This window comes from Mandrillus leucophaeus, unplaced genomic scaffold, assembly GCF_000951045.1.
Source record: "Mandrillus leucophaeus isolate KB7577 unplaced genomic scaffold, Mleu.le_1.0 Scaffold512, whole genome shotgun sequence".
Lineage (NCBI taxonomy): Eukaryota > Metazoa > Chordata > Mammalia > Primates > Cercopithecidae > Mandrillus > Mandrillus leucophaeus.
The window spans coordinates 806,208-825,161 of record NW_012105498.1 but is presented as its reverse complement, the minus strand read 5'-3'; the positions used below and the strand labels follow the sequence as shown (position 1 = coordinate 825,161).

At 41.8% G+C, this 18,954-nt stretch overlaps 1 protein-coding gene across 6 annotated transcripts in view; it reads left to right on the top strand.

The window, feature by feature from the left end:
* The window catches only part of RAB30 (RAB30, member RAS oncogene family), a 98,968-nt gene that overhangs the window by 32,612 nt on the left and 47,402 nt on the right, over window positions 1-18,954 (top strand). Inside the window, exon 2 of one of the 6 annotated variants that reach the window (XM_011996413.1) lies at window positions 6,368-6,468. The exons of 3 other annotated variants lie outside the window; for them this stretch is intronic. The gene's annotated coding sequence lies outside the window, so the exon portion shown is untranslated. Of the gene's footprint in view, window positions 1-6,071; window positions 6,514-18,954 lie in introns of those variants that run through there. 2 more of the 6 variants (XM_011996412.1, XM_011996414.1) reach the window with 2 other exon arrangements.

Genomic DNA, 18,954 nt, shown 5'->3' with positions numbered 1-18,954 from the left:
TGGTCTCGAACTCCTGGCCTCAAGTCATTCACCCACCTCGGTCTCCCAAAGTACTGGGAATAAAGGCGTAAGTCACTGCACCTGACCAGGGCAGATGAATTTGAAGACATGGTGGCTCTGGGATGAGAAGTGGCTCATCCCAGATGGTTGTGGGGTCAAATACATTCCTCTGGGCCAGTGGTATGCCCTGCTTTCATGAGGGCTTCCACTGTGCTGCTCCCTCCTACTGCCCACCAATAAATCCTACTTCCTGTCCAGAAAAAAAGGATACTGATTTTTAACTGTATAGAACTTATATCCAAAATGGTGGTTGTCGTTTTCAATACCAAGTTATGAGCGATTCAAAAAAATCAATATTATTTTAAGTTCAAAATGATGTTATTCAATTTGATCATTCTCTGTACTGTATTCAGATTTGATTCAGAGTAACTTTTCACCATGTCCATTTGTCAAAATCTCTTTTCTTTCATTTCTGTCTTAGAGCAGAAGGTGACTTCTTTCCCAAGGGTAGCTATCCCCTCTTGACGTGCTGGGGTCTGGTCATCCTGTTTCTTTCCTGCATCTTCTGCATCTATCTTCTGTCTTCAGCTTTTCCTTTTCTTTTGGCTCTTGCTCCTTACCTTATACTCTTTATAACAGCCTTGCTGCTTCTCCTCATCAGACTACTTACTTTTCTTTCCCTTTCCCTCCTTTTATTGCTAAACTTCTTAAAAGAGTGCCTCATCTTCCTGTTTAACCCATTCATCCAGTTGCCCTTTGAAACTTGGTTTATTTCCCCACAGTTCCAGAGAAGTCCTTTGACAAACTCCTACTTATTAAGTCGGCCATTTTTTCAGCCTTTATTCTTTTAGATTTCTGCTTCCTTTGGAAGTCTTACTTATCTTTTCTTTGAGACTGCCTCCTTCCTCAGCTTCCATTGTTGTGTGCTCTTGTTTCTCTGCCTACTGCTCGGAGCTCTCCCCTAAGAGTTTTGACTTCCCCAGGCTGGAGTACAGTGGCGTGATCTCGGCTCACTGAAGCCTCAACATTCCAGGCTTAAGTGATCCTCCCACCTCAGCCTCCCAAGTGCTGGGACCACAGACACACGCCACCACACGTGACTAATTTTTGTATTTTTTGTAGAGATGGGATTTTGCCATGTTGCCCAGGCTGGTCTTGAACTCCTGAGCTCAAGGTATCTGCCCGCCTTGGCATCCTAATGTGCTGGGACTACAGTCGTGAGTCATGAGCGCTTAGCTGAGAATGGCATTTCTTAGGACTTTTTATCATGGACTAAGTGTTGTTAAGTTGGCAGTTTATTTGCAGTTTGAAGATTGTAGTGTTAATGGCAAACTCTCAATTAAATTGATGTACATTTTCTGTAACCCTAGTTTCTTGATGTTGTGCCTGGCAGGAACTCAATAAATGTTCTTTGGAATCATTCATTCATTCAGTTATTTATTTATATGTTTAATAAATATTTACTAAATGACTAGTTGGTGAATTGAATTGTTTGTTAATTCGACAGTAGGTAACTTTTTTTCAACTTATCTAAATATGGTTTTCTTGATCTTTTTGTTTCAACTTTGTTGAATTTGGTTTTTCCTAATTTGGGCAATTACTAATTATATGATTCTTGGATAAGTTACTTTACCTTTAGAAATCAATTTTCTGGTTTTTATAACGGAATAATAATAGTGGCTACTTTCTGGGTTGTTGTAAGGATTGGATTTTTAAAAATGCACATAGTACATGCCTAGCATATAGTTATGGATCTGTAGTAATAGATGTTAGCTATTTTTCTTCTTTTTTTTTTTTTTTTGAGATGGAGTTTCTTTCTTCTCGCCCAGGCTGGAATGCGGTGGTGCGATCTTGGCTCACTGCAACCTCTGCTTCCCGGGTTCAAGTGATTCTACTGCCTCAGCCTCTCAAGTAGCTGGGATTACAGGCACCCGCCACCATGCCTGGCTAATTTTTGTATTTTTAGTAGAGACGGGGTTTCACCATGTTGGCCAGTCTGGTCTCGATCTCCCAACCTCAGGTGATCTGCCCACCTCGGCCTCCCAAAGTGCTGGGATTACAGGCGTCAGCCACTGTACGCAGCCTCATTATTATTCTTAATTGAATGTATCAGGCACAAGGCGTTGGTCCTCACAGTAAACATCTTGAGGAAGGCATTGCTTTCCCCGTATTTCAAAGAAATAAACTGAGATTCAGAGGATTTAAATAATTTGCCAGAGGACACAGCGCTAATCAATTGCAGATATGTGATATCCAATTCCATAGCTTATGCCTTTCACTTACACCAAAAAGCCTTTCAACATCTTGTTTGACACTTAGAAATGAACTAGGAGTCACTTTATAGTGACTAAAATTAGCTAACGTTGTTCTCATTTGCCTTCTGAGAGGTAGGACATACCAAGGGAGTTCTGCCCTGTTGGAGAAACTCCAGTCCTGAAGGTTAGATTAATTAAGATTTTATCTTTAAACCACAGAATTCCAGAGTTTAGGAGGATTTTATGTAGCATTTTCCCTATTCAATTACTGAATTCTCTCTCTAACCCTGTAGACAAGGGGTCATCTGTTTTTTTCTTTAACACTTCCAATGACAGAAAAGTCACCCTCTCCCACTCCCAAGGCAGCTCATTTCACTCTGACCATGAGACAGCCCTTTCTTACGTCAGACTGAATTCCTTTCCTATGTCTGTCTTCCACACATTGGTTCCAGTTTGGCAGTGATGGCCACATGAAGTAAGTGGAACCCCTGTTTCCTAAGGCAGCCTTTCAGATTCTTGCACTTTATTCTCTATCATAACCCCTAAACACTTTATTTTCACCAGAGTAGCAGCTTCAGGCCTTTAATTCCTAGCTTCCCCTTGAATAAACAACTGGGGTCCACTTTTTTTTTTCTTCTTAGTGTGATATAGTTGGTTATCTCATGAGCATTTTGCTTCTCCTCCAGTCTCTGTTAATACGTGGTACCACCCTCTACCCAGTTGTTCAAGCTAGAAACCTAGGAGTTTGTTCCCTTCACCATTCACATGCCATTCATCAGCAAGTATTTTCATTATTTTTTAAAAAATTCATTTGGCTGGGTGCAGTGGCTCACGCCTGTAATCCCAGCACTTTGGGAGGCCAAGGCAGGTGGATTATGTAAGGTCAAGAGTTCGAGACTAGCCTGGCCAACATGGCGAAACTCTGTCTCAACTAAAAATACAAAAATTAGCCAAGCATGATGGTGGGCGCCTGTAATCCCATCTACTAGGGAGACTGAGGCAGGAGAATTGCTTGAACCCTGGAGGCAGAGGTTGCAGTGAGCCGAGATCACACCACTGTACTCCAGCCTGGGTGACAGAGCAAGACTTGCTCTAAAAAAAAAAAAAAAAAAAAAAAATTTGTCTTTTTATCTTTTTACATTGTAATTAAATTTCAAAATTTTTATTTTTATTTTTTAAAAAAAAACAGTTTCACCTCAAGTATTTTCTTTCTCATTCCCAAATGTAAAATCCACTCCCCTACCATTATCGTGGTCCAGGCCACCGTTCTCTCTCCCTCGTTCCTGAGTCTTGCCCACTCCCTACACTCACTTCTCCACACAGCAACCAGAATTATCTCTTTAAAGCGCAAATCAGATTACACTATTTCCCTGATTAAAACTCTTCTTTGATCTCCCATTGCCCTTTGAACAAAATTCAAAGTGTTTTCCATGGTCAACAAGGCCCTGTGTCATCTCAACCGTTCTTTTTTCCCTGCTGCTCACCCGGCCTTGGTCCCTGTTCTCCTTTATGTTCCTTGGACACGCCAAGCCTTTTCCAGTAGCCAACCCTTGCACTTCTTCTATCTATTGCCTGCGCTCTTTTCCTAGCTTTGCAAATGCCTGGCTCATTCTCATCTTTCAGGTCTCAGGTCACATCTCACTTTCTCAGAGAAACCTGACCCCATCACTCCTCTAAGGCCCCATCTCATCATTCTGTAATTATCTATCTGCATTGTCATCTATCCTCACAAGAACATTAGTTCTTTGGTGACTGGACCTACCTTACGTTAACAGTTGTATCCTCTGTAAGTGTCCCAGTAGCTGGCTCATAGATGGTGCTCAATAATTATCTGAGGAATAAATGAATGGCCTCATAATTGACTGAAAGGGTGTTGGAATCACATTAAAAATGAATTTGAGGCTGGGTGTGGTGGCTCATCCCTGTAATCCTAGCACTTTGGGAGGCTGAGGCTGGCAGATAGCTTGAGGTCAGCAGTTCGAGACCAGCCTGGCCAACATAATAAAACCCTGTCTCCATTAAAAATACAAACATTACCTGGGTGTGGTGGCACCTGCCTGTATTCCCAGCTACTGGGGAGGCTGAAGCAGGAGAATTGCGTGAACTTGGGAGGTGGAGGTTGCAGTGAGCCGAGATCGCGCCACTGCACTCCAGCCTGGGAGACGGAGTGAGACTCCATCTCAAAAAAAAAAAAAAAAAAAGAATTTGAACCTGAGCTTTGCCACTTCCTGTGTGACTTTGGGCAAATTATGCTATCTCTCTGGGCTTTAGTTGCCTCATCTGAATAATGGCAATTTTATCTACCTTACAGAATGTAGTGCAGGTCAATTAAGACATTGACTGTGAATGTACCCACCACAGTACCTGATACATATTAGGTATTCAGTCTACCACCAGTCAAAGCCTGGCACTTAATTCTAAACATGCATAGAAGAGTTCTATCAGGTTTTAGCCTCATTAATGGAACTGTTTGTGTGTTGTGCCTGTGTGTGTGTGATCCATAAGATGCCTGTGACTTCCCTCAAGTAACACTTGCCTGGCTGGGAAGACGGTTCTAACCCAGGGTATCAGCTGTTGCACTGAATGATACTCAATCTGATTACCCAGAGGTGCCAGGCACACAGCCTTCACTGGAGAGCTGAACACAGACCCTAAAATCTAAATTATCAAACCGAACGTCGTGTGGCCCAGTCTGGTTGTCAAGATAGATGCTGTGTCTAGACAGTCATCTCCCTTGGGAAATCACAGTTGCTCAAAGAGGAGGCACGTGGTCTCCTGTTAAGAATACAAAACAGGCCTGTGAGCTGTTGAGGAAGAGGTTGCCGCTTGAGGTTGCATGGGCCTATGGAGCAGGGCCCGGGGAAAGAAGCTGTCTGCTTCTGTACTCACGTGAGTCTCTGGATCATGGTGGTGGCGTTCTCCTTCACTCATGTCGGGACAGCAGAGTCCGTGGTACATGGGAAGGTGGAACCATAGCTATCAGCTTTCCCAGAGCGAGTGATTCTGTGCCTCCACTGAAGAGTGCTGGGAGGAATTGAAAGGCAAGTCTGGAATGTGCATTACCTGCTGGGGAGGGGAGCAGAAATCTCCCTGCAACTTGCCTGCTTGGCATGATGATCTAGATGGCTCCCTTCTGAAGGCTGTTAGGGTGAGTGTTTTAAGGTGAGCACTCTGGAATTAGACAGACCAGGGTTCCAATCCTGGTGATGCAGTGACCTTGATCAAGTTATTGAATGTCTAAGCCATAGTTTGCTCATTACTAAATGTAGGTAATAACAACCTATATCTTATCTAGTTGCCGTGAGGATTAGGGGATACAGTGCATGTAAAAATATTAGCTTAGTGCCTGGCACATAGCCAGTGTTCAGTAAATGGTCATTCTTTTTATTAGTCAGGACAGGTCAGGATTTTGAGTTTAGTATTTCTTTTTCTTTTTTTCTTTTCTTTTTCTTTTTTTCTGCTCTCTGCTAACAAAAAGTTTGATACTTCTGATGAGCCTCACCCACACTGAACTTTCCAATCTCGCTTCCCCTCTTGCTAACTGTGTTCCTTGGACAAGTTACGGAACCTCTCTGAGTCAGTGTTCTTATCTGTTACATGCAGTTTACAGTTCCCATCTCACAGTGAGGATGAAATGAGATCAGAGCACCTGATACATAGTAAGTGCTCAAAATACTTATTTCCTCCTGTCTTGGTTCTCGAGTATCTGAAATACGGCCCCTTTAAGCTTGTTAAGATTCCTCGCTAGCCTTGTATGCAGCTGTGGGCAGAGAGCTTTGGCAGAAGGAAAGACTTCTTGTTTTTTTTTAAATGACTGTTTCATAATCTGTTGGCTCAAATCTGCTGCTGCCACACCCTGTGCCTCTCAGGGTCCCTGGGCCCCATTGCAGTTATCATATGCCTCACCTTTAACCTAAATGACCCTGGAAATGGCTGCTGTGGAAGGATTTACTGAATGCAAAATGGATTTTCTTCCCTGCTCTTTGGGGCAAAGCTGGCTCAGAGATTCTTAGCTGCAGGGGGAGGGGCTGGCAGGCCTGAACTGCAATTGGACTTAGCAGCCAGGGGTTTTCTGGTTTTCATTAAAATTCTCTGGCTGTCTTTCGGGATAGCTCCATCGGATATGACTGTGCACTGGAGCCGGTTGTGCTGTTCTCTCAGCTATACACACCCATCAAATCACAGTGCCCCTGAGGACGAGAGAAAATTGAAGGTAGGGAATAGCCTGACTGAGGGGTCTTGCTGAGCAACCTTTGTGGTAAGGGGCCTCCATTTATAACTGCAGAGCTTGAGTTTTGCAAAGTCTTAAATACAGATGGGGAGGCAGACATGGCTGAGCTGGGAATGGGTTGTAGAGAGAATCCTGTTACAGCTTGCTTTTGAGACTGGACTTGCTCTTGAGGACAGATGGAGGTTTCCTGGCAGCTGTTGGGGGTCCCCAAGTGTTACATTAATGAAAATGGCCTGATCTGATTATTCTTTTTGTTTTTGTTTGTTTTTTCATTTGATCATTCTTTGGAGGTACTTGATACCCTCATATGCCCAAGAGGGTTGGGGTTGGGTGATGCAGTTTTCTGAGGGTGACAGGCTGAATTAAAGAGGATTGAGATTTTTATTTATTTATTATTGTTTTCTTAATTCCCAATGTGTTAGCAGAGGATTCAGTTTTGAATGTTAATTTCTGGTGGCTGAAGGAATCTCACTTGAGACTGAAACTTGAGTTTGCAAACCTAGGTTCAAATCATGACTCTGCTATTAACTTGCTTTATGACCTTGGGCAAGTTACTTTCCTGGATCTTAACTTCACCGTGTGGTTGTAGGGATTAAATGAGATAAATTATGTAAAGCTCTTGGCATATCGAGTGTTCTCAACAAATGTGAGATGTTATTAGAAATTGGCCTAGATTTGACCTGTCACTCCAGCTTGCCAAGATATATTCTAATTCTGTCATGTAAAACATTTGTTCTGCATCCCTCCCAGCTTTGTGTCATTTAAGAACTTAAGGCAGGCCAGGCTCAGTGGCTCACACGTCTAATCCCAGCACTTTGGGAAGCCAAGGTGGGCAGATCACCTGAGGTCAAGAGTTCGAGACCAGCCTGACCAACATGGTGAAACCCTATCTCTGCTAAAAATACAAAACTTAGCTGGGTGTGGTGGCATGTGCCTGTAATCCTGGCTACTCTGGAAGCTGAGCAGGAGAATCACTTGAACCCGGGAAGCAGAGGTTGTAGTGAGCCGAGATCGCGCCATTGCACCCCAGCCTGAGTGACAGAGTGAGACTCTGTCTCAAAAAAAAAAAAAAAAAAAAAAAGAATCTGAGGCAAACGTGTTCCCTAGGGCAAGCTGAAACTCCTCTCCCTGGAAAAATACATCAAAATCATATTATTATGTTCCCCAGTGAGATGTTTAAGATGTCGAGTATTTCATATTTAGGTAACTTAGAAAAGATGGATTTTTTTCCTATCATTCTTGATAGATAGATTATGAGACAGCCATTTTAATTGATATTGGGTGTAAATGTTCCCTGATGTTACTTCCAAGAGAGCATGATTAAGGTTCCTATTTGCCTGTAGAGTAAACTCCTTTTCCAGTCTTTTCTCCTTTTACTCTACTCTTCAAACCCTGTGTTCTAGCTATGGTGGACTGCTTACATAAAAATAATTAATGCGAAATATACAATGGGTATGAAAGAACGTTTTAAATACATATTTTCAGTTTAAAGATGAACATTAAAATTGTGGCCAGATGCAGTGGCACATGTTCGCAATTCCAGCTACTCAGGTGGCTGAGGTTGGAGGATTGCTTGAGGCCAGGAGTTTAAGACCAGCCTGGGCAAAATAGTGAGATGCTGTCTCAAAAAATAAAAGAAAGAAAATTGTGAATGTGCCATCCAATTTATTAGATGGGTCATTATTTGTATCCTAGAAGCTGTTTGTCCACTCTCTGCCCTGAACTCATACCACCTTTTCTCCTCACCAGACATAATGATTATCCTGACTTTTATGTTCATCGTTCTCTTACTTTTCTGTACAATTTAACCACCTATGTTTGTATTACTGAAACAAATGTTTTTTAAAAAACCAAAAAGCAAGCACAAACTGAGCAAGCTTTGTCACTGTTAGATCTAAACTCTGGGTCATAATATGGCTTTAGATTTCCAGGGGGTTTAAAAGGCTCTAATGGGGAAGTCAGTGGGCAAGAATGTGAGTGAATCCTAGGAAACAGGGATCACTACTATTGAGACATCTGACAGGGTTGTAGTGTGGGCACACACTGGACGTGTGGAATATGGTCACAGAGAGTAGACGGCTCTGTCTTTTCTACTTCCAGTCTCTCTTTGGCCTCCTTTCAGCTCTCAAGGAGTAGGTCAAAGCAGAACTCTTTTGTAGGATAAAGTGAATGTCACCAACTAGCCTAAACAAATCGTGTGGAGATGAGCAGGTACTTCATCAGCATATGGTCAAGACAAATAGAGGCAGAAAGAACCTGGACAAAGTTTACCTACGCGTTTTTTGTCAGGTTAAAAAGAGAATATGCAGGCCGGGCCTGGTGGCTCTCACCTGTAACCCCAGCACTTTGGGAGGCCAAGGCAGGTGGATCACCTGAGGTTGGGAGTTCGAGACCAGTCTGACCAACATGGAGAAACCCCATCTCTCCTCAAAGTACAAAATTAGCCAGGTGTGGTGGCACATGCCTATAATCCCAGCTACTCGGGAGGCTGAGGCAGCAGAATCACTTGAACCTGGGAGGCAGAGGTTGCGGTGTGCCGAGATTGCGCCATTGCAATCCAGCCTGGCCAACAAGAGCGTAACTCCATCTCAAAAAAAAAAAAAACTGTGCAGCACCACTTATGGAATATTCTTACCCAAACATTGACTCTTAAAATCTCATTAAGCCTCTAGAGCTAACTTTAATATATTGGAAAGATGGGGGAAAGGATGACAAGTTGAATTACTCTCTAAGGAAACAAACAGAAAAATTTAGAATGTAGAACATTCTGTCAGACAACTGACTTGGCTTCTGCAACAAGTCAATGACATGAAAAAAATAATAAAGTGACTTAAGAATTATAACCAGATGTCATGTGTGAACCTTGTTTTGATTTGGATAGTCTGTGTGTTAGTTTGCTAGTGCTGCCATAACAAAATACCACACACTGGGTGGCTTAAGCAACAGAAATTAATATTTGCACAGTTATGGAGGCTAGGAGTCCAAGATCAAGGTGCTGGCAGGATTGGTTTCCTCTGAGGCCTCTCTCCTTGGCTTGCAGATGGCTGCCCTCTTGCCACTTCCTTGCATGGTCATTTCTCTGTATATGCACACTCCCAGTGTCTGCTACATGTCCTATTCTCTTTCTATCAGGACACCAGTTAGATTGGATTAGGGCCCACCCTAAGGACCTCATTTTAATTTAATTACCTCTTTAACGGCTCTATCTCCAAATACATGAACAGTCACATTCTAAGGTACTAGGAATTAGGGTTTCAACATATGTATGAACTTGTGGGGGGACACAATGAACTTGTGGGGGGACACAATTAGGGCTTCAACCTATATATGAACTTGTGGGGGGACACAATTTAGTTTAATTGCAAAGAGACTTTTTTTTTTTTTTTGAAATGGAGTCTTGCTCTGTCGCCCAGGCTGAAGTGCAATGGCACGATCTCAGCTCTCTACAACCTCTGCCTCCTGGTTTCAAGCAATTCTCTTGCCTCAGCCTCCTGAGTAGCTGGGATTACAGGTGTGTGCCACCATGCCCAGCTAATTTTTGTATTTTTACTGGAGATGGGGTTTCACCATGTTTGCCAGGCTGGTCTCGAACTCCTGGCCTCAGGTGATCTGCCCACCTCGGCCTCCTAAAGTGCTGGGATTATAGGCATGAGCCACCACATGCAGTCAAAAAAAGACTTTTTGTTTTTTGAAACAGGGTCTCACTTTGTCACCCAGGCTGGAGTACGGTGGCATGAACACGGCTTGACCTCCTGAGCTCAAGCAATCCTCCCACCTCAACCTCCCAAGAAGCTGGGATTGCAGGCATATACCACCACACCCAACAAATTTTTTTTTTTAATTTTTTGAAGAGATGAGTTCTCACCAAGTTGCCCAGGCTGCTCTTGAACTCCTGGGCTCAAGCGATCCTCCTGCTTTGGCCTCCCAAAATGTTGGGATTATAGGCATGAGCCACCACACCTGGCATTGAAAAGACATTAAAAAAAATTTTTTTTTAATGACTTTTGGGTTGCAAGTGGTTTTTGGTTACATGGATAAATTCTGCAGTGGTGAATTCTGAGATTTTAGTGCACTTGTCAACCAAACAATGTACACGTACCCAATATGTAGTCTTTTTTTTTTTTTTTTTTTTTTTTGAAACGGAGTCTTGCTTTGTCACCCAGGCTGGAGTGCGTGGCGCTGTCTCGGCTCACTGCAAGCGCTGCCTGTCGGATTTACGCCATTCTCCTGCCTCAGCCTCCCAAGTAGCTGGGACTACAGGTGCCCACCACCACACCCGGCTAATTTTTTTTTATTTTTAGTAGAGACAGGGCTTCACTGTGTTAGCCAGGATGGTCTATCTCCTGACCTTGTGATCTGCCCGCTTCAGCCTCCCAAAGTGCTGAGATTACAGGTGTGAGCCACCGTGCCCGGCCCCCAATATGTAGTCTTTTATCCCTCACTCCCCTTGCCCCGTCCTTCCCCAGGTCCCAAATTTCATTATATTGCTCTGTATTGTTTCTGTGTCCTCATAGCTTAGTTCCAACTTAAGTGAGAAAATAAGGCATCTGGTTTTCCATTCCTGAGTTACTTCACTTAGAAGAATGGCTTCCAGCTCAATCCAAGTTTCTGCAAAAGACATTATTCTATTCCTTTTTATGGCTGAGTAGTATTCCGTGGTGGATATATACCACATTTTCTTTATCCACTCATTGGTTGATGGGCACTTAGTTTGGTTCCATATCTTTGCAGTTGTGAGGTGTGCTGCTACAAGTATGCATGTGGATGTGTGTAAAAAGACATTTTTGAGATGTTGGGGAAAATTTTATGGACTAGGTATTGGATGATATCAAGGAATTACTGTTACTTTTATTCAGGTGTGATAATAGTAGTGTAATGTAAGAAGATGAATAATATACAGATGAGTTCTGAGGTACACAGGGATAAAATGATATGATGTAGAATTTGTTTAAAAATACTTAAACAGCCTGGGTGCTGAGGTTCATACCTGTAATCCCAGCGCTGTGGGAGACTGAGGCAGGTGGTTTGCTGCATCCCAGAGGTTGAGGCTGCAGTGAGCCATGATGACACCACTGCACTCCAGCCTGGGCAACAGAGCGAGACCATGTCTTAAAATAATAATAATAATAATAATAATAATAATAATAAATATTTAAACAAAGAAAAAATGGGGGGGAAGGGATAGATTAAGTTAACATGTCAAAATCTTGGTAATTGTTGAATTTTGGTGATGGGTGTCAGGGGTCTACTTTTATGTATGTTTGAAAACTTTATAGTCATATATTTAAAATATTTGAACACAACACAAAAGAGGGTTTAAAGGCAGTGGGGTTGTTGGTGATGGCTGTCTTCAATGTGTCTGTCTCTTGAGTTACACTTCTTTAGTCTGGTTGACTACTTCCTGTGGTAGTCATGTTGGGGTCCTGTTGGGGTCCTCTGTTGCTTGTCTTTGGACTAGATCTCTAGATGTTTCTTGTATACCACTTAGTGAAGGACGTCCTCCAGGAGCTTTTTGTTGTTGTTGTTTTTGAGAAAGGTTCTCACTCAGTCGCCCAGGCTGGAGTGCGGTGATGTGAAACAGCTCACTGTAGCCTCAAACTCTTGGGCTCAAGTGATCCTGTCAAGTACCTGGGACCACAGGTGCATGCCTCCATGCCTGGCTAATTTTTTCACTTTTTGTAGAGATAGGGTCTCGCCATGTTGGCCAGGCTGCTCCCAAACTGCTGCGCTCAAGCAATCCTTCTGTCTTGGCCTCTCAAAGTAGGAGCTTCTTATAAAACGGTGCATGGAATATGAATTTCTGAGTCTTGTATACTTTAAAGTATCATTGTTCTATTCTCGTGCTTTATTGGTAGTTTATCTGGGTACTGCATTCTAAGTTGAAAATCATTTTCCTTCAGATTTTAAAGGCATTGCTTTATTGTCTTTATTGTTGCTGTAGAGAAGTTGGAAGGGTTCTGATTCTTTATATATAACCTATTTGTCTTTCCCTCCTCTCTGACAGTCTGTAAAATCTTCTCTTTGTCTGCAACTTTCTGAAATTTCACAGTGTGCTTGGTGTGCTGGGCCCTTTCAAGCTGGCAACCTGCATCCTTCAGTTCTCTGAAATTTTATTGAATTATATTGTTATGATTTTTCTTTTTTCTGTTCTTTCCTGGGAATTTCTTACTTGGATATAGGACCTCCTGTACTGAGCCTTTAGAATATTCTTAACTTCTCTCTGCTGTTTCCATATCTTTGTCTTTTGATTTTATTCTTTAGAAGATTGCGATTTTATCTTTCAATCCTTTCATTGAAGATTTTTAAAAATTTCTGCTATTATGTTGTCAATGTCTAAGAGCTCTTTTTGTTCTCTGTGTTTCCTTTATATAGCCTCCTATTTTTGTTTCATGGATGTAGTTTTATTTCAATTTGTGAGAATATTAATGGTATTTCTGTCCTTGCATGTTATCTGTTTCCTTCAAGTCTCTTTGTTGTGTGTTTGCCGTGGTCTGTATCTTTAATAGAGGCTTTCCCAAGATGTCACTCTAAAATGTGGTCCTTGACTGTGTTGCTCCTGATTAAGAGGAGGAGGAAAAAAAGCTGTCAAGACCTTAACATTATGCTAAGTGAAAGAAGTCACTCACAAAAGACCACACAGTGTAAGATTTCATGTATATGAAATGGCCAGAATGGACAAATCTATAGAGGCAAAAAAATAGATTAGTAGTTACTTGTGGGAGTCGGGGGAATGCAGTGACTACTAATGTGTGTAGGATTTTCATTGGGGGAATGGAAAATGTTCTAAAATTGATTGTGGTGATGGTTGTATAACTCTGTGAATATGCTAAAAACCATTGAAATATACATTTTATTTTTCATGTAGTTCCTAGAGCAAAATTGTGTATTTTAAAAGGGTGAATTATATGCTATATGACATAAAGCTCTTTTTAAAAAGTACCATCAGGAAACTCTGAATACAGAATGGAGATAATTAGCTCTGAGCCTCACAGTAGGGTGATCTGGATGGGCTGTTTGTTGGGCTCCCCTGATGTTAGCATCTTCAGGTTTTCCCTTGGGTACATTCACCAGCAAAGAGTCTTTCACTCTTCTTCGGATGGTGGGGTTCTATCTGACTGTGCCTTGGTACTCAGAAGGAATGTGGGAACATTTGCACTCTACCTTCTGTAGACATAGTACCTTATCTATGATGTGTTTCCCCCTCAACCATGCTGGATACTGCCAGGCCAAAGACACTCTTACTTTTTATTATGGGGAATGCTAAAGATTACAAAAGTAGGGACGGCAATACAGTGAATCCCCATCTACCCATCATTCAGGTTCACTAGTTTTCAGTTGATGGATATTTTGGTTTGCTCTGTATCCCCCAATCCCCTTCCTCAGATTATTTCAAGCAAATACTGGATATTTCTGTTTTGCGCTCTGCAGAGACAAGCCTTTGGAGTTTTGTTAATGAGGAGGGCGAATCTAGGTATCTAACTCCTTGATTAGCCTTCTCTCTTGTGTTCTTTATTCTAGCATCCTATACACCTGCTCTAGGAGTACAAGGTACTGTCAGTTCCTGTACTTTTTAAGGATTCTGTGGTTTAAATCAGCTGAACTCTGGATTTTCTGAGTGTGCTAAGTCCGTTACTACTTGTTCATCTGCTTCCCAAGCTTCCAAAATTTGACACCATTGTCTTCTCTTGTCTTCTCTGTACTTGTAAGGTTTTGTTAATAAGAAGAAAGCACTTTACTGAATTTTTGTGGGATTTTTGGAATAAGTGAAATTAGATGCAGTATTTCAGTTTGACACCTTCTCCAGACTGGCTGCCCTTTTTTTCTTTTCAATCTTGTCCTATCCTATTGTTAGTTCATTTTTGCATTACTACAAAGAAATACTTGAAGCTGGGAAAATTATAAAGAAAAGAGATTTAATTGGCTCACAGTTTTACAGGCTTTACAGGAAGCATGGTGCTGGCATCTGCTTCTGGTGAAACCTCAGAAAGCTTACAGTCAGGATAGAAGGTGACTGGGAGCCAGAATGTTACATGCAAGAGTGGGAGCAAGAGAGAGTGAAGACAGAGGTGCTACACTCTTAACCAGATCTCACATGAACTGCTGGAGCCAGAATTCACTCATCACCAAGGGGATGGTGCTAACCATTCATGAACACCTCACACCAGGCCCCACCTCCAACACTGAGGATTACATTGCAACATGAGATTTGAAGGGGACAGATATCCAAATCATATCACGTATCCTGTTCTACTCAGCCCTATGGCCTTATTTATTTATTTTTTTTAATGTGTGTATGTGTATCTATATCTATGTCCTTTTTTTTTTTTTTTTTTTTTTTTTGAGACAGGGTCTTGCTGTGTAGCTTAGGTGGGAGGGCAGTGGCATGATCAGAGGTCACTGCAGCCTCAACCTCCCAGGCTCAAGTGATCCTCCCGTCTCAGTCTCCCTTGTATCTAGGGCTACAGGTGCACACCACCATGCCTGGCTTATTTTTTAATCTTTTTGAAGAGATGGGGGTCTCACTATGTTGCCTAGGCTGGTCTCAAACTCCTGGGCTCAAGCAGTCCCCCGACCTTGGCTTCCCAAAGTGCTAGGATTAATAGATGTGAGTCACCATGCCTGGCCTTGTATCTATATCTATATCATCTATCTATATCTGTATATCTATATCTTTCCATATATTGTATTTGCCTGGAAAACTCTTTTTCAATTCTTTAGAATGAAGAGGAGTTTTTCCTTATTTTAACATACTTTCTTTTGACCTTAAGCCCAGGCAAAGGTAAGGAGTCCTGGCTGCTGTGTACTCCCCTCTTATTGTAGAAGTGTTTGTTTGCACTTTGCTGCATTACATTTTGTTTGCCTGTCTGCCCTGGCTTGTGAAGTAACGACTATACCTTATTTTTCTTTGTATCATGAGCACAGTGCCTCACTCCCAGTAAACATGTTAACTCTCAGACTGAATAATTCAGCATTGTAATTTCAGGAGTGGGGACAGATGAGCTGCAGTGCCCCTTTCCTTCTTGTCTTTTACAAGCACAACTGTTTGGTAAATATAAAGGAGCAAAACATGCCCTGTGGGCTTGTTGTTATGCAATGTTGTTCCCTTTGCTTTCAAGTCTGGTGTTGTTTACCCAGTCAGCAGGTTGCAGAGGGAGTGAGGGCAGCTATAAGAGTGTAAACATCCTAACAAAGAATGAATGGACTCAGTCAGAGATGTGTTGTTCCCTTCGCTTGATAAAAAGGCTTATGGTCCACACTGTGTTTCACAATGAGAAACTTCTTGGTTCTGCAGCATCTTCCATTGCTTTTTCTCTTCTGACAAAATGTCAGGAGAATTTTAAAAATTGCTGGTTGTGTTGTTAAAAAATCAGATATGAAGGTATTATCAATGTGAAGTCCTGGTAAAATACAAATGGATAGCTTTGAAAGGGTAACATTTAACCTGTTGTTTCTTAAAGTGTGTTCTCCAAGTTGCTATACATCTAACTCCAGGGGAAAAGAAATAGGGAACTTACTAGTGTTCAAACAAACTTGGGATGCTGGGTTAGACAGAGTTATATAGGGTTCCCTACTTCAAGACACCTCAGAGCTTGAAAGATGCTATAACTCTCTCCTCCCAGGAGGAAAGAAATAGGGAATTAACTAGTAGTCAAACAAACTTGGGATGCTGGGTTCAACACAGTTAAGTAGGGTTCCTTATTTCACGCTTGTTACTGTGCATTGCAGATCTCCTAGAGGGGTACATAGTAGGCAGCATTTTCTAAATTTAGTTTACTTTTCATCTGAGTAACAGCAGCATTTCGGTGTTGTGTTTTATGGAACATACATAATTCTGGAAACAGCCTCTTAGCTTTAATCCATCCTTTGTGGTCTAGTTCAAATGCCACATCCTGTAAGGCATTTCTGTCTACCCCCAGAGACGTACAACGTTTTTCTTCTTTGAATTTTACTGCCTTCACTTGTCTAATTGTCTCCTCACCCTTCCCCTACCCTATAAGAGGTCATACATTTTTTGTACGTGTTGTATCACTTTCCACTGCATCAGGGACATTGCCTTGCATAAAACTGCTCAAGAAATGTTTGCAGTACAGCATTGGTTCCTTAGTTGAGTCATCCTAGAGTCCAGAGGGCACTGGCAGGGTGGGGAAGCCTGAGGCAGATCTGGAGTTTGAGACCCTCACTATTTTGGCATGTAGATGGATGGGGAGCTTACTTGCTGTGTCCTTGCTGGAAACAGGGCCAGTGTAAGAGGCTGGTCCTGAAGGGCAGAATTGGAAAGCAAAAAACAAGAGATGCTGAGCATATAAATCAAATGTGCTGAAGGCCTATTGTATGCCTGTGGTAAGCTTTGAATACTTAATTAATGCCAGCCTTTCAAGTTGGTGATATTCTTCTGATTCTCTAGAGGAGAAAATGGGGCATCAGAAAGGCAAAGCAGAAATAAGTACTGGGGCTATAAAGATGAATAAAATCCAGTCCTTCCCCAAGAAGTCCCAGGATATGGAGTAAATAGTCCTATAAGTAAATAATTGTGAGCAGTTGGGTAACTGCACAGATCAAACTCTGTCGAGGTATTGTGGGAGAACCAAATAGGAGACTCTAACCTCTGTATGGGAGATGGGAGGGAAGGCATGGCAGGTGGTAAATCCAAGAAAGCTTTCAGAAGGAGAGTGATGCCTGAGCAAGGTGGAATAAGAATGCATGGGCTGAAGCATGGAGGTGAGACGTATCATGGGGAATTCACTGTTACTGGGCTATAAAATGTGAGTTTGGTGAGAGTTGAGGCTGGCAAAGTTGAGAGGATATTATAAACAGGTTGAAGAGTTCTGGACTTGATTTTGAAGTGGGAAGCCATTGTAGGGTTTTCAGTAGAAGAGCAACGAGCCAGCATATGTTTTGGATATGTATTAGCCAAGGAGGAAGTGAATCTGAGCTGGGTAGGACCCAAGGCAGGGCCATCAGCTGGAACTCTCAGCCCTGGTGCAGGGGAGATAGGATGAAGTCTGACCCAAGGCAGTAACAGGAGTGGAGGAGAGGAGGGGACTGGTTTGATAAATATTCAATAGGTAAATCAGCAAGACAGGAGTTAGGGAGCAGACAGAAGTCAAGTACAACCCTCAGGCTTTGTGCTTGTACATGCCCCTTCTTCCCTTAACCAACATTTCAAGTCTGCCCTTATCTGAGTGCTGACCTTAAGCAAATCCTATGTGAAATGTAGGTTTATGAACAATTAATTAGGAGACAGTGTTTTACAGAGAGATTGTGACATGAGATTTCTTTAAATACTATTGCCTTCAGAGCATTTATATGTTGTATATCTCAGAATTCTTATTTTTCTAACTTCAGGAACGAATCTGTTGGGTAAAACAGTGGTTCCCAAGCTAGGTTATCACTAGAATCAACTGAGAATATTTTCCCCCAACTATTATTATGAAAAATTTTAATCATACTGAGAATTTGAAAGAGTAATAAATTGAACACCCAAATACCCACCAACTAAATTAAACAATTGTTAACATTTTGCCTTATTTCTCGTGTATGTGTGTATGTGTGTGTATGTGTATATATACATATGTATACACACACATACATATGCATATATACATATATGCTGGACCATTTGAAAGTTGCAGATGTTATAACACTTCACCTGAAATTCTCATTTCAGCATGTGTGTTCTAAGAATAAAGACATTTGATGCAACATAAAATTTTATCTAAAACAAAAATCAAAATGATGATCTGATATCAGGCCATGCTCATATTTCCCCAGTTGTGGCCAGGGGATATTTTTACTTCATTATTATTATTTTTTTAATTGCCCGTTACTTATGAAAGAAATGTTTTGTAGTACTCTAGATTTCACTTCTGATTCTGGTCAGTTTTTCTTTTTTTTATTTAAAAGTTGTCTTTATTTTAAAATTATAAAATAAAGGATACTTATTTAAAAATTCAAGCAGTGCAAAAATATCTAATAAAAATATCTAAAGTAAAAATTGGAAGACCTTTCTCAGTTATTGGAAGTTAATGGAACAGATTTTCTTAATAAGAATATCTAGGGAAGGGATCTAGCAATTTTAGTTTTAAGAAGCTCTTTGGGCCAAGTGCGGTGGCTCACACCTGTAATACCAACACTTTGGGAAGCTGAGGCAGGAGGATCACTTGAGGCCAGGAGTTCAAGACCAGCCTGGGCAGTATAGCAAGACCTTATCTCTAGAAAAATTTAAAATTAGCTGAGTGTGGTGGCATGTGCCTATAGTCCCAGCTACAAGGGAGGCTGAGGTGGGACAATCACCTGAGCCTGGCAGGTCCAGGCTTCACTGACCATGTTATCATTGCCACTGGATTCCAGCCTGGGCTACAGAGCAAGGCCCTGTTCCCTATCTCCCCCACCCCCTTCATCCCCACCCCCAATAAAAAGAAGCTCTTTGGATGAGTTTAATGTAGTTCACCTGGTACCAGCATCTAG